This window comes from Phascolarctos cinereus, unplaced genomic scaffold (assembly GCF_003287225.1).
Source record: "Phascolarctos cinereus isolate Bilbo 61053 unplaced genomic scaffold, phaCin_HiC Scaffold_9;HRSCAF=440, whole genome shotgun sequence".
NCBI classification, from domain to species: domain Eukaryota; kingdom Metazoa; phylum Chordata; class Mammalia; order Diprotodontia; family Phascolarctidae; genus Phascolarctos; species Phascolarctos cinereus.
The window spans coordinates 103,992,117-104,003,908 of record NW_027556402.1 but is presented as its reverse complement, the minus strand read 5'-3'; the positions used below and the strand labels follow the sequence as shown (position 1 = coordinate 104,003,908).

Below are 11,792 nucleotides of genomic sequence, written 5' to 3'. Positions count from 1 at the left end.
TGAAAGTTTCCAAACTTGGCCCAGCCATCCCACCGCTAGCCCTGATGCCCCAAAAAGATCAAAGGAAGAGGAAAATGTGTTTTATGTCCAAAAGTATTTCTTGCAGCTTCCTTTGTGGTGATGAAAAACCAGAAACTAAAAGGATGTCCAGCAACGGAGGAATGACTAAAAACATTATAGCACCTGAATGTGAAAGAGAGTAGTGAATATTGTCTAGTAGTAGAGTACTGTGCATAGTGGGTAAAGAAATGAGGAAACAGATGGTTTCAAGACGTGGGAAAACTTCTATGAACCGAAACAGTGAAATAAACAGAACCAGAACAATTTCTATGACAGCATCAATATTATAAAAATGAACCATTGTGAGGACTTTTACAAACTGATGAAGAATGAAATTAGCAGAACCAGGCGAACAATTTATACAATAACAACAATACTCTAAAAATAAACAACTCAAAAACTTTGAAAGCTGTAAGAATTATGATCATTGTAATGACCTTTCATGTTTCCAGAGGAACAATGATGAAACCTGTTATGCATTATAGAGACATGGCAAATGCAGGGTGCAGAATGAGACACAGATCCTTTTACATTCCACCATTAAGGGACTTTATTTTGCTTGACTGCATATTTGTTAGAACGATTTTTTTTCTCTTTTTTTCTCCAGTGGGGTGGAGGGCAAGAGGGAAAAAAAACAGATTCTTGATAATTTTTTTTAAAAAAAAAGATGTGGAGAGGGTTGCTACAGAGGTGAAATGTTGTATGCACTTTCAGATGTGGTCACTGTATCAATTGTTTCATTGAATAGAGTAATCTATAAATATATATAATGTAAAAAAATCAACAAAGCTTTTATTTTAAGTTTTAAAGAGAAAAGAAAGATGCTGATATGGTGTCAAAGACAAATATTACTTATTTTGTGATTTTGTCTGCCACCAACTTTGCTAGAAGGTTGGATGGGTTAGACTTCTGGAACTCACTTGTCTTAGAGATTTAAGGCAATCTCAGTATGACGTGGATTCTCTTTGGATCTACCAGAAGGTCCCCTTTCTAGCTCACTACTCCAGGAAATACCAACAATCCAGGTCTGTACCCCAGGGACTAAGTACCTTTCTCTGGCCCCTAACCCCAGCAAGGATCTGTTTGGCCATCAGTGACCCTTGGCATGGGCACAGTTCTGGCCCTGTTGTTGAATACTTTAATCAGCTCATAGTTTAGCTGATCTTAAAGAGAGAATTTCACATTTCTTGTACTTTTAGCACTATATTTTGTGCATGCTCACATCTATGTGGGAAAAAGAAGTAGTAAGAATGATGAACAGTCTGGCAAGTAAAGGAAGAAGAGGGTAAAGAAAACCCTCAGCAGACTAGCAGGCTTGAAGGAAAGGGGTTTTTGTGAATTTGTGTGCTTGCTTTAGGGCAGGGAAACCCATGCAGGTTTGTAGGCAAATAGGAGAAGCTAGTGGAGATGGGAAAGTGGAAGATACTGGAAAGAAGGGGATTGGCAAGGGGCATGAGGGAATTGGAGCAAGAACACAGAAAGAGGAGTTAGCCTTAAAGAGGAGGAAAGAAGAGAGAATAAATTGAAATATAAAGAAATTATGGAACAGAGGGGAGGATGACAGATGGGAAGGTGACAGAAAGGATTAAGGAGCTCTATCTATGAACTCCATCTTTGTCTGAAGTAGGAGGGCAAAGCCTGTGGAAGGTTATACCAAGCCTGCCAGTGATTGAGACATTCAAGCACACCCATTTACTCACTCTGTGTCTGGCTGAAATAAAGGGGGAAAACCTGTTTGCCTCCCTAACATCACTAATACTGGCCATAGGAGGCCTTCTCTGTAGGTCTTTTGAACAGATATTAGCCACTTTAATTTAGCACCAGGAGAGATAGGCAGAGGGAAGGAGTTGTGATACCATAGGTGACACACTCATACATGAACTTTATAAATGAAAACTTTGGGGAACCTCTTCCTTTCACCAGCTCCTGAGTCCAGTAGGGTCTGCTTAGGAATGCTACCTGTAGGACTTAACATTTTTTTTAATTAATTAATTTATTGTTGGGGTTTTTCAAACATTCACTTCCATAAGATTTTGAGTTTTAAATTTTCTCCCCTTCCCTCTCCCCAAGATGGTGAACAATCTAATATAGGCTCTACTTATACATTCATATTAAACATTTTCATATTAGTCATGATGTAAAGAAGAATTAGAACTAATGGGATGAACCACAAGAAAGAATAAACAAAGCAAAACAACAAAAGAAAAGGAGAGCAAAGTAGTATGCTTCTATCTGCATTCAGACTCCAAAGTTTTTTCTCTGGATATAGATAGCATTTTCCATTGTGAGTCTTCTGGAGTTGTCTTAGATTCTTGCATTGCTGAGAAGGGCTTAACATTCTTGACCAGAAAAATTTATTCTATAAATTCATCCAATAAGAAAACTAAGCCTACCCAAACTTTCTGCTCTTCTCCTCCCTCACTCCTCATGAAATCTATGGCTAACTTGGCCTCCCTAGATTTATTCTACCCACTTTGACTACAATTACTAGTCCCTTATGCTTAATTAAATCCCCATTCTATTTTGATCCTACATCCTCCTCCTCCTCCTACCCAGAAAACTGAACTGATTAAATAAAAAGCATTTATTAAGCACTTAGTATGTTCCAAGTACAGCATTACATTGGTGGAACAAACAGGAAAGCAAAGACAATCCCTGCCTTCAAGGAGTTTATATTCTAATGGAGAATTCAAGAGACATGGGCAACTGATGGCCAGGGAGAGGCACTTGGGTCCAAAACAGTAAGGCAAATGGGTGTAAGGCAATGGAGAGCAGGTTGACACATTCCTTCCAGGAACAGTGGCAGAGTTGACTTGATTACAGTTCATGGTTCCAGAACTGGAAGAGGAGAGAGGAAAGGGTACATACTGGTATTGAGGCAGTTGTTGAGGAGGCCATGGAGAATAGGCTCCCAAAGTGGGCAAAACCACCCCCTAGGAGGTGCTGGAATGATGGGGGAGCAGTAGTAGCTGCAGGTGCAATTGAGGGGCATTAAATAAAAATTAAGGGGGAAGTGGAAACATAAGGAAAGAAGAGAAGAGAAGAAAAATTTTGAAAAACAGTTGGTACATGTTTCATTTGTTGTGTAACAGAGTTAAAGTCATAGTGATTAGTTAAAGTCACACAAAATGCAAGTTATAACTGATCAGTGGTCAAGTGTGCTGACAAGTCTTAACAAGCAAGTGTTGGCAGGTGAGTGTGTTGCCCATTTTTGGGAAGTCCAGCATGCATCAGCAGAAATATGTACGTGTAATGACTTGTTTACAATACAATACTGTATGGCTACATGAAGCAATATTGTGTCATCAAAATGTCAATGCAGGAAAAAATACCACAAATTTTCAACAAATTATGAAATTTAAGATTCATCATTTTTAAATATTTTATGTTTTTTGAAATGATGCACATTTGAAAAAAGTTAAAGGTTTAAAGAAAGTGGGTTTCCAGGGGGTGCTGAGTAATTTTTTTAAAAGGGGGTGGTAGGCCAAATAAGTTTGGGAACCTCTGTCATGGAAGAAGGAGACCAAAGAGGAAGGAATGAAATGAAGCAGAGTAATACTGAGGTAGAGATTTTCTTTAAAATAATGGTCCTAGTGAGGCAGTCACCCATCAGGAGAACAGGGACTCAAGGAAGAAGTTTCTATAGGGTGTGTTCTCTGGTGTGGACTAAGGAAGCTATGGAGGAAATAGCCTCCCCACCTTTCCAAATCTTGGTGATGGGAATGAATGTTGATTAATAATCACATTTCATGTGATTAGGCAGGGAAGGATATGAAACCCAGACCTCACAGCCGACTCAGTTCAAACAACTAACCTGAACATTCCCCAAGGACAGCAATTGAATGTAGCCACACCCTTCAACAGGCTCCATTTAACTACAAAAAGAGACTGGTATATCCCAGGGCACAGCCCTAGAAGTTGTGAATGACTTCCCACATCCTACTGCTGCAGCCTCACCCACAGGGGAATTATGCCACGGAGACTGGAAAGCCCAATGCTGAAATTCCAGCCCAATGCTGAAATTCCAGAGCAGCTTATCTTCATGTGACTATTCTCCAGTTATCCTTTGCTGAGGAATTGTTAGCAGAGGAGAGCCTCTGAATGAGATAGAGCTAGGGCGCTCATTCTGTATCTATTCTGCCAAGGAACCCCACCTTAAAGCAAGTGGGTGCAGAAGAAGAATCTCAGCCTTCATATCCTCAGGTTAAAGTGGACTTCTGGTAGTAGCCTGCTGGACTTGATGGATTTGTGTTGGGTTGGGAAAGAATCAGAGGTGAGCCTAGAGTCAATCAGGTTACTGGCCAAGGTCACTAAAGGGAGTTGTGTGTGTGTTTGGTGGGGCAATTGGGGTTAAGTGACTTGCCCAGAGTCACACAGCTAGTAGGCGTAATGTGTCTGAGGTCTGATTTGAACTCAGGTCCTCCTGACTCCAGGGCCGGTGCTCTATCTATTGAGCCACCTAGCTGCCCCAAGGGAGTTGTTTTTAATCCAGTTTGGGTAGACCTCATCTCTGAAACTGTGATTCTAAGGCCCCATTCCAACTCATCTTCATCAGCAGCTTGCCCTTTCTATTATTCCCACTCTCTCACTTATTTTCTTTTTTTAATAGTATTTTTCCCAATTATATGTAAAAACAATTTCTAACATTAATTTTTAAAAATAATTTTGAGTTCCAAATTTTCTCCCTCTCTCCTCTCCCCCTCCCTAAAGCAGTAAGCAATTCAATATGCCTTATATATGTGCAATCATGTAAAACATATTTCCATGTTAATCATATTATGAAAAGTAAAAAACATGAAAAAATTAAGATAGTGAAAATAGTATGCTTCAATCTGCATTCAGACTCCAACAGTTTTTTCTCTGATGTGGATAGCATTTTCCATTTTGTTTTTCACTTATTTTCAAGCTCTCTGTCTACTGGCTGCTTCTCTACTCCCTATAAACACACCCTTATCTCCCCCAACCTCAAAAAATCCTCCCTAGATGTACCCATTCTTACTAGTTGTGGTCCCATCTCCCTCTGTGTTTTCTAGGCTAAATCCCTAAAGAAGACCATCTACAATCAATGCTTCCACCTCCTCTCCTCTCACTCTCTTCTTAACTCTCTATAGTCTGGCCTTCCACTTCATCCCTCCCTTAATTCTAGTGTCTTTCTTCTATTAATTATTTCCAATTTATCCTGTATATATCTTGTTTGTACATAGCTATTTGCATGTTGTCTCACCCACTAGACTATGAGCTCCTTGAGAGTAAACACAGTCTTTTGCCTTCCCCAGAGATTAGCCCAATGCCTGCTGCATAGCAGGCACTTAATGAATGAGTACTGACTGATCAACTGTGTCTAGCAGAAGACAAAAGTACTAAGAAACAGTCCTCTCACACAAAACTCCTATTGCTCCAAAGGCCAGCCTACTTTTTTCTCCCATGGGTGCTTTCTATGGGCTCTGCTCCCTTATCTGACCTAAGCTCCCAGCAGGGCCCTAATGATGAGAGGAGGACCTTCAGAGAACCCAGGACCCCTCCAGCTACCATATAGGAGTAGACTGCAAAGCCCCTCACTATGGGCAGTAAAGGACAGAAAGAGAAAAGATTAGAGGGAAATGGGTAGGAAATACCTTCAGAATATTTAGAGCAAAATTTATTCACTCAAAACCTCAACACAGAATTAAAGGCTCCCTAAAACTATCGAAATGTGCAGTTCTCATCAGGTTCAATTAAAAAATAAAAATGCTCCCTTAAGTAGCTTTCCTCCTTTTCAAGTGGTGTAGAGAAGTAAATTCAAGGTAATTTGAGGAAAGAGAAAAAGAGCAACAATAGACTGAGACAGAGCTAAGACCTCTCTGGGTGTGACTGAACCTGAGATTCAAGTCCATGACCAGCCCTAACCAAGCTCCCTCCCTTTCTGGAGACTGAATAATAAGCTATCATTGCCCATATTGGAGCCAGGAGGAGAGGGAGAGACAGGAAAAGAAAGAGAGACAGATACAGAGACAGACAGAGAAAAACAGAGAGACCGAAACTGAGACAGAGAGAGAAAAAGAAAGAGACAGAGAGAGAGGGAGGAGAAGGAAGAGGAGAAGCAGAGGGGGAGGGAGGGCTCTACACATGCTCCCTCTAGCAGTTCCATAGTCTCTTTGCCAGTGCCCCAGACATCTTCCTTTGAGTTGTCTCGCTTCCTACCTCACCGATTTACTGCCATGGCAGCCAGGCATACCGTATGCGCACTTACTGGGTGTCCCAGATGACAGGAGATGCTTCCTTAGCAACGGCAGTGTGCACATCCAGCCCGTCCTGCTTTCTGTAAGCCTACAGAGAACAGGATTTCATGCTATTAATTAATTAGCCAGCTAGTGAGAATAATACATAATTTGTCTGCCACGTGACATTATACTCAAGTCACCAGAGTAGGTCTAGTACATTTCAGGTTTCATGCTGCGATAAATCAACCACCAGAGGGCACTAGACCTACAAACTTTCAAAATTTAATTTATTTTTCCTCAATTAAAAAAATTAAAAAAGACAGTGGTGGAAAGGAGAAAGGAAAGTAAGAAAGAAAGAAAAAAAGGAAAAACCTTTGGGGCAAATAATCATAATAGTGAAACAAAACAAATTCCCTCACTGGTCATGTGCAAAAAATAAACATCTCCTTCTGCATCCCTGAGCCCATTACCTCTCTTGCTGGGAGGTAGGTAGCATACTTTATCGTCAGTCTTCTGGACCCTAGTTGATAACTGAGCTCATCAGAGCTCCGAAGTCTTTCAAAGTTGTTTGTCTTTAGAATGTTATTGTAATTATAGAAATTGTTCTGGATTTGCTCACTTCATTCTCCATCAGTTGATCCAAGTCTTCCCAAATTTTTCCAAAACGATTGCTCTCCCAATTTCTTAGAGCATAACAGTATTCTGTTATATTTCTATAACATAAACCGTTCGTCCATTGTGCAGTTGATGGACAACCTTTAATTTCCAGTTCTTTGCCACCACAAAAAGAGCTGCTATGAATATTTTTTTACGTGTTAGTCTTTTCCTCTTTGCTTTGATTTCTTTAGGGACTGGTATTTCTGTGCCTAAGATTATGTACAATTTAGCAAATCTGGGGTCATGGTTTCAAATTGCTTTCCAGAATTCCACAGTTCCACTGTGAATTGTTGTGACTGTCTTCTAACAGCCTCTCCAACGTTTGTCATTTTCTTTTTTTTTTTTTGCCAACTTTGCCAATCTTTTGGGCATGAGGTAGAATCTCATAGTTGCTTTAATTTGCATTTCTCTCATTATTAGCTGTTTTAAGATTTTTTATGGCTATTGACACTTCGGTTTTATTCCCTTGAGAACTGTCATACACTTTTTGACCATTTATCAATTGGGAAACACCTCTTATTTTTATAAATTTGGGTCTGTTCCTCAAACATGTTGGAAATGACCCTTATAAGAGATACTTTCAGCCTATAAACTTTCAATCTACTCTCCATCTCATTACTGGAGCTCCCTATGGCTTCCCTAATGGTGCAGCAGGTACTGGCCCTAATTCAATGTTGCTCTAGAGATATAAAATTAAATACCCCTTCAAATTATGGGGAAAATTTCTACACGGCTCTAATCCAAATCCTTATCTAGAAAACTCTGACACTCTACATTGTATATTATACAGGCAATCCACACTGGGGCCACATAATTTCTTGTACAAAGAAAAGAAAAAAAGAAACATTCTCAACACTCTACTTTGTGGAGCACTCAGCTTCATCACATCCCGTAATAATCCACACAACAGTTTTAACAGTGAGGAGAATTCTATATCCCACACCCCCTCACCTCCCCACCTTACCTCCAGGCCCCACAAGTCCTAGAAGGATTAAAGAAAAATATATTGCTTTATGGTAAGATTACCACAAAAAAAACCTAGACAAAGGGAGAAATTATCTATCTCAGCCACAAGCTGCCAAGTTTGGGCCATCTATAGTTGGGTTCAAGGGTGGGGACTAGCAGCCTTGAGGCCACATGTGGCCACGTGTGGCCTTCTAGATCCTTAAGTGAGGCCTTTTGATCCAATCCAAATTTTAAAAATTACAGAGCAATTTACAAATTACCGAGCAATTTGGATTCAGTCAAAAGGCCACACTAAAGGATCTAGAAGGCCACATGTGTCCTCAAGGCTGCAGGTTCCCTACCCCTGGTCTGGTTTCTTCTTTATGATCTGCCTGTCCTTGATGCTGAGTGAGTCACTGAACTTCAGTGCTGTAATTTAGGCAACTGTGTTCTTTATGACTATAAATTGTATAGTAGACACTGATCTGAATTGGTAAAGGGGGATTCTTCAGTGGGGAGGTCTCCAGTATTAATGAAATCATTGATCAGGTCCTATTTCTATTATCTCTCTTGTTCTCTCTTAAAAACTTTCACTTGCTAAAACAATTGCCACTTCATGTACACCCCTAGAAGGAGTGTAGTTATCTGATGTTGGGTTCTCTGCATTTCCTGGCATGTTTGCCCTTCGAAATCATATAATGCTTATCTTTTCCTTAGAGAACAGTGAATGAATGCTAGATTTGCAATCTGAGGAGCTGGGTTCAGACCCTGGCTCTGCCACATGCCAGCTATGTGATCTTGGAGGAATTAGTTAACCTCTCTAGGTGTTAGTTGAATTGTCTCTAAAATGAGGAGATTAATCTAGATCAAAGATTCTTAATTTTTTGTTTGTCATGGACCCCTTTGGCAGTCTGGAGAAAACTGTGGATCCCTTCTCACAATGATGTTTTTAAGTACATAAATGAAATACATAGCATTGCAAAGAAAGCCATTCGTATTGAAACAAAGTTATCAAAATGCAATTTTTTGAAAAGAAAAAAACTTCACAGACCCCAGGTCTTTGGAGTAGATAATATCAAAGTTTCCTTCAAACTCCAAATCTACAATCCTATGATCCAGTGGCAACCTATTTAGAGGAAGCTTGAAGAAGAGGTTAATTATAAAAACATGGGCATACCCACAAAGAAATCGTTTTCTCTTCTCCCTAGAGGTTAAAGCACAGTCCTCAAAACTTCAGAGGCTGGCCTCTAATGAAGTCTCAGAAATGTGAATAGAGGTGAGGGCCTTGGTAAAAGGGCTTCAAACCCTCTTCTTTGAGGTTCCCCTTCCCTGTCTCATTTCACAATTCATGTGCCTGCTAACAGTCTCATACTTGCTTTTTTTAAAAAAAAAATAACATTTTATTTTCCCCCAATCACATGTAAAAACAATTTTAACATTAATTTTTTTTAATTTGAGTCCCAATTTTCACACAGAGTTATGAAAACACATTACCTGGCACATAGCAGGTACTTTTATTAATGCTTCTTCCCTCCCCTTTCCTCACCATTCAGCATAGCCTTTCAGCTCCCATTGGTACACTGCCAGGCAGCACCAGTCATCTCGCCTCCCGCTGAGGACTGCTTAGCCCTGGGACATTTCCATCCTTGCCTGGCAGGGTGGGTACCTCCCCTAGCCAGCTCCACTTCCTGTGTGCTCTCTCCCCAAAAGCTTTCTCTTCCTCTTTACCCTTGTGAACACACCTAAATTCAAGCTTCTCATCTGGGAACCAGAAGGGCAGGGCCACTACATGTTAAAAAATCAAATTGCTACTGAAGTTCTTCTGCTAAATTCCATACTCTCCAAGTAGAACCTAACCTGGGGGATAAGAGGCCTATCTGATCATCATCTTAACACAATAATATAGTTTCCCAAGCCTTACTACCTGTTAGTAGCAAAAAGACTCAGAATATCGAGTCACATTCTCCTGACTATGAGAAAAAAATGTAGGTTTACAAATTGTCCCATTTGTGCAAGTCCTTCATTTTATAGGAGAAAAGAACAGGCAAAGAGAACAAATGCATTACTGAAAGTTATATAGGTTTAAGCAGAAGAATCAGGATCAAACCCAGGTCTCCTGACTCCAAATCCATGGTTCATTTGTCTGTAACAATAGCTAGCATTTACTATGTGACCAAGCACTTCACAATTATTATCTCATTTAATCCTCACAACAACCCTGGAAGGAAGAGGCTATTATCACCTCCATTTTACAGGTGAGGAAACTGAGGCAAATAGCAGTTAAGTGACTTACCCATGGTCACACATCTGGCAAATATCAGAAGTCAAATTTGAACTCAGGTCTTTCTGACCCCAGACTGGGGGCTTTATTCACTACATCACCTAACTACCTCAACACCATGGATCCACAGACTTCACATACAAAAACTATCAACTACAACAGGCTGTTTCCAGCTATGTCCAGTTCCTCCAGGTAGTGAGATAAATGATTGAGTATGAAAAATATACCTATGAGGGAGAGGAGGGCAAATTAGTGGGAAGTGACGAATGCAAAAATTAAACTAAAGATAGAGAAACAATAAAACATACAAAAACACACACAAAAGAAGTTCAGAAGGGGAAACAATTGGGGAGATTTTGTTAGTATCTTGTTAAATTTAATATGCACTTGAAAACTGTATTTAGTAGAAGACCGGGGCTTTATATATTGAAATGTTTCTGTTTGTTAGGTTCACCCTTTCAAGAAAGGAAAGACAAATAATGAGAGAGCAAAAAGCCCAAATTCAGTTCAGAACTATTTTAACCTTTGAATCCACGCACTTATGGCACAGAGGATAGAGTGTCAGGTCTGCAGTCAGGAAGACTCATCTTCCTGAGTTCACATCTGACCTCTGTCACTTACTAGCTGTGTGACCCTGGGCAAGTCACTTAACGCTGCTTGCCTCAGTTTTCTCATCTGTAAAATGAGCTGGAGAAGGAAAAGATACTCCAGTGTCTTTGCCAGAAAAACCCAAATGGGGTAGATGCAACTGAACAACTATGCACTCATTATGCTCGTCCACATATTTTTCTCTCCCTCCATCAAGGAAACAATGTTTTCCCCTACTTATTTGACCCATCCAAGCCCTTCTATTTTTTCTTCTTTAAATCAATAGTCACCATCCCAGGTGAGGTGTTTTTGAAAAGAATGTGCCTTCTTCTTCTCACCAAGACAAAGGCTTAAATTAAAAAAGAGCTGGACTGTTTACATGTGGCTGAAATGAGAGTGGAAGGAGTTAGTAGCCCTCAGTCACCCTCCTCCAAATACTAGTTTCCTACCTTACTTAGTTTCAGTTTTCTTCCTACCTCTCCTAAACTGGAAGGTAGCTGCTAATTGGCTCTGGGACCAATCAGAGGGTAGCTGGGAGGTAGCTGTTAATTAGCAACAGGAGAGCTGTTAATTCACCAATCCATGTCTACAGTTATTATTGACCCCCTTCTAAACACAAGGCTTTATGGTAGGCTTGTGGGGTTGGGGAGGGGGATTGGGGTGGGATAGGGATGAATTAGACACAATCTCTGCCTTCTCTGGTTGTTGTTCTTGATCCTTTATTCTCCAAGAAGACTGTGAGGGCAATGTCTTGATTTGGATTTAATTGAAACAGAACTTGGAAAAGTCATCAGCCTCACTATTGAGTGCTAGTAAGAGGAATAAAATGAATTTACATAGGTATGGAGAGATTTTTAGTAGTCAGAATGCGTCATTAAGCCAGCAATTTTGTTCTTGGCATAAGGAAGGCTATGTCAACCCTGATAACAAATGACTTAAGGGCCACAGCAGCTTTACAACTGCTGTTAACTCTAAAAAACAAACAAACAAACAAACAAAAACCTGAGAGAGCTCACACAGGTTACCAAAACCAGTTAATTCTAAAAAATGCAATAAAATAA

General features: G+C 40.1%; 1 long non-coding RNA gene across 1 annotated transcript; it reads right to left on the bottom strand.

The window, feature by feature from the left end:
* Positions 1–470: 470 nt before the first annotated feature.
* On the bottom strand, positions 471–9,551 carry LOC144455150 (uncharacterized). Its single transcript, XR_013483844.1, has 2 exons — positions 9,357–9,551; positions 471–6,366 (listed from the first exon to the last, which is right to left on the bottom strand). It is a non-coding gene; the product is annotated as an uncharacterized LOC144455150 (long non-coding RNA).
* Positions 9,552–11,792: the final 2,241 nt, after the last annotated feature.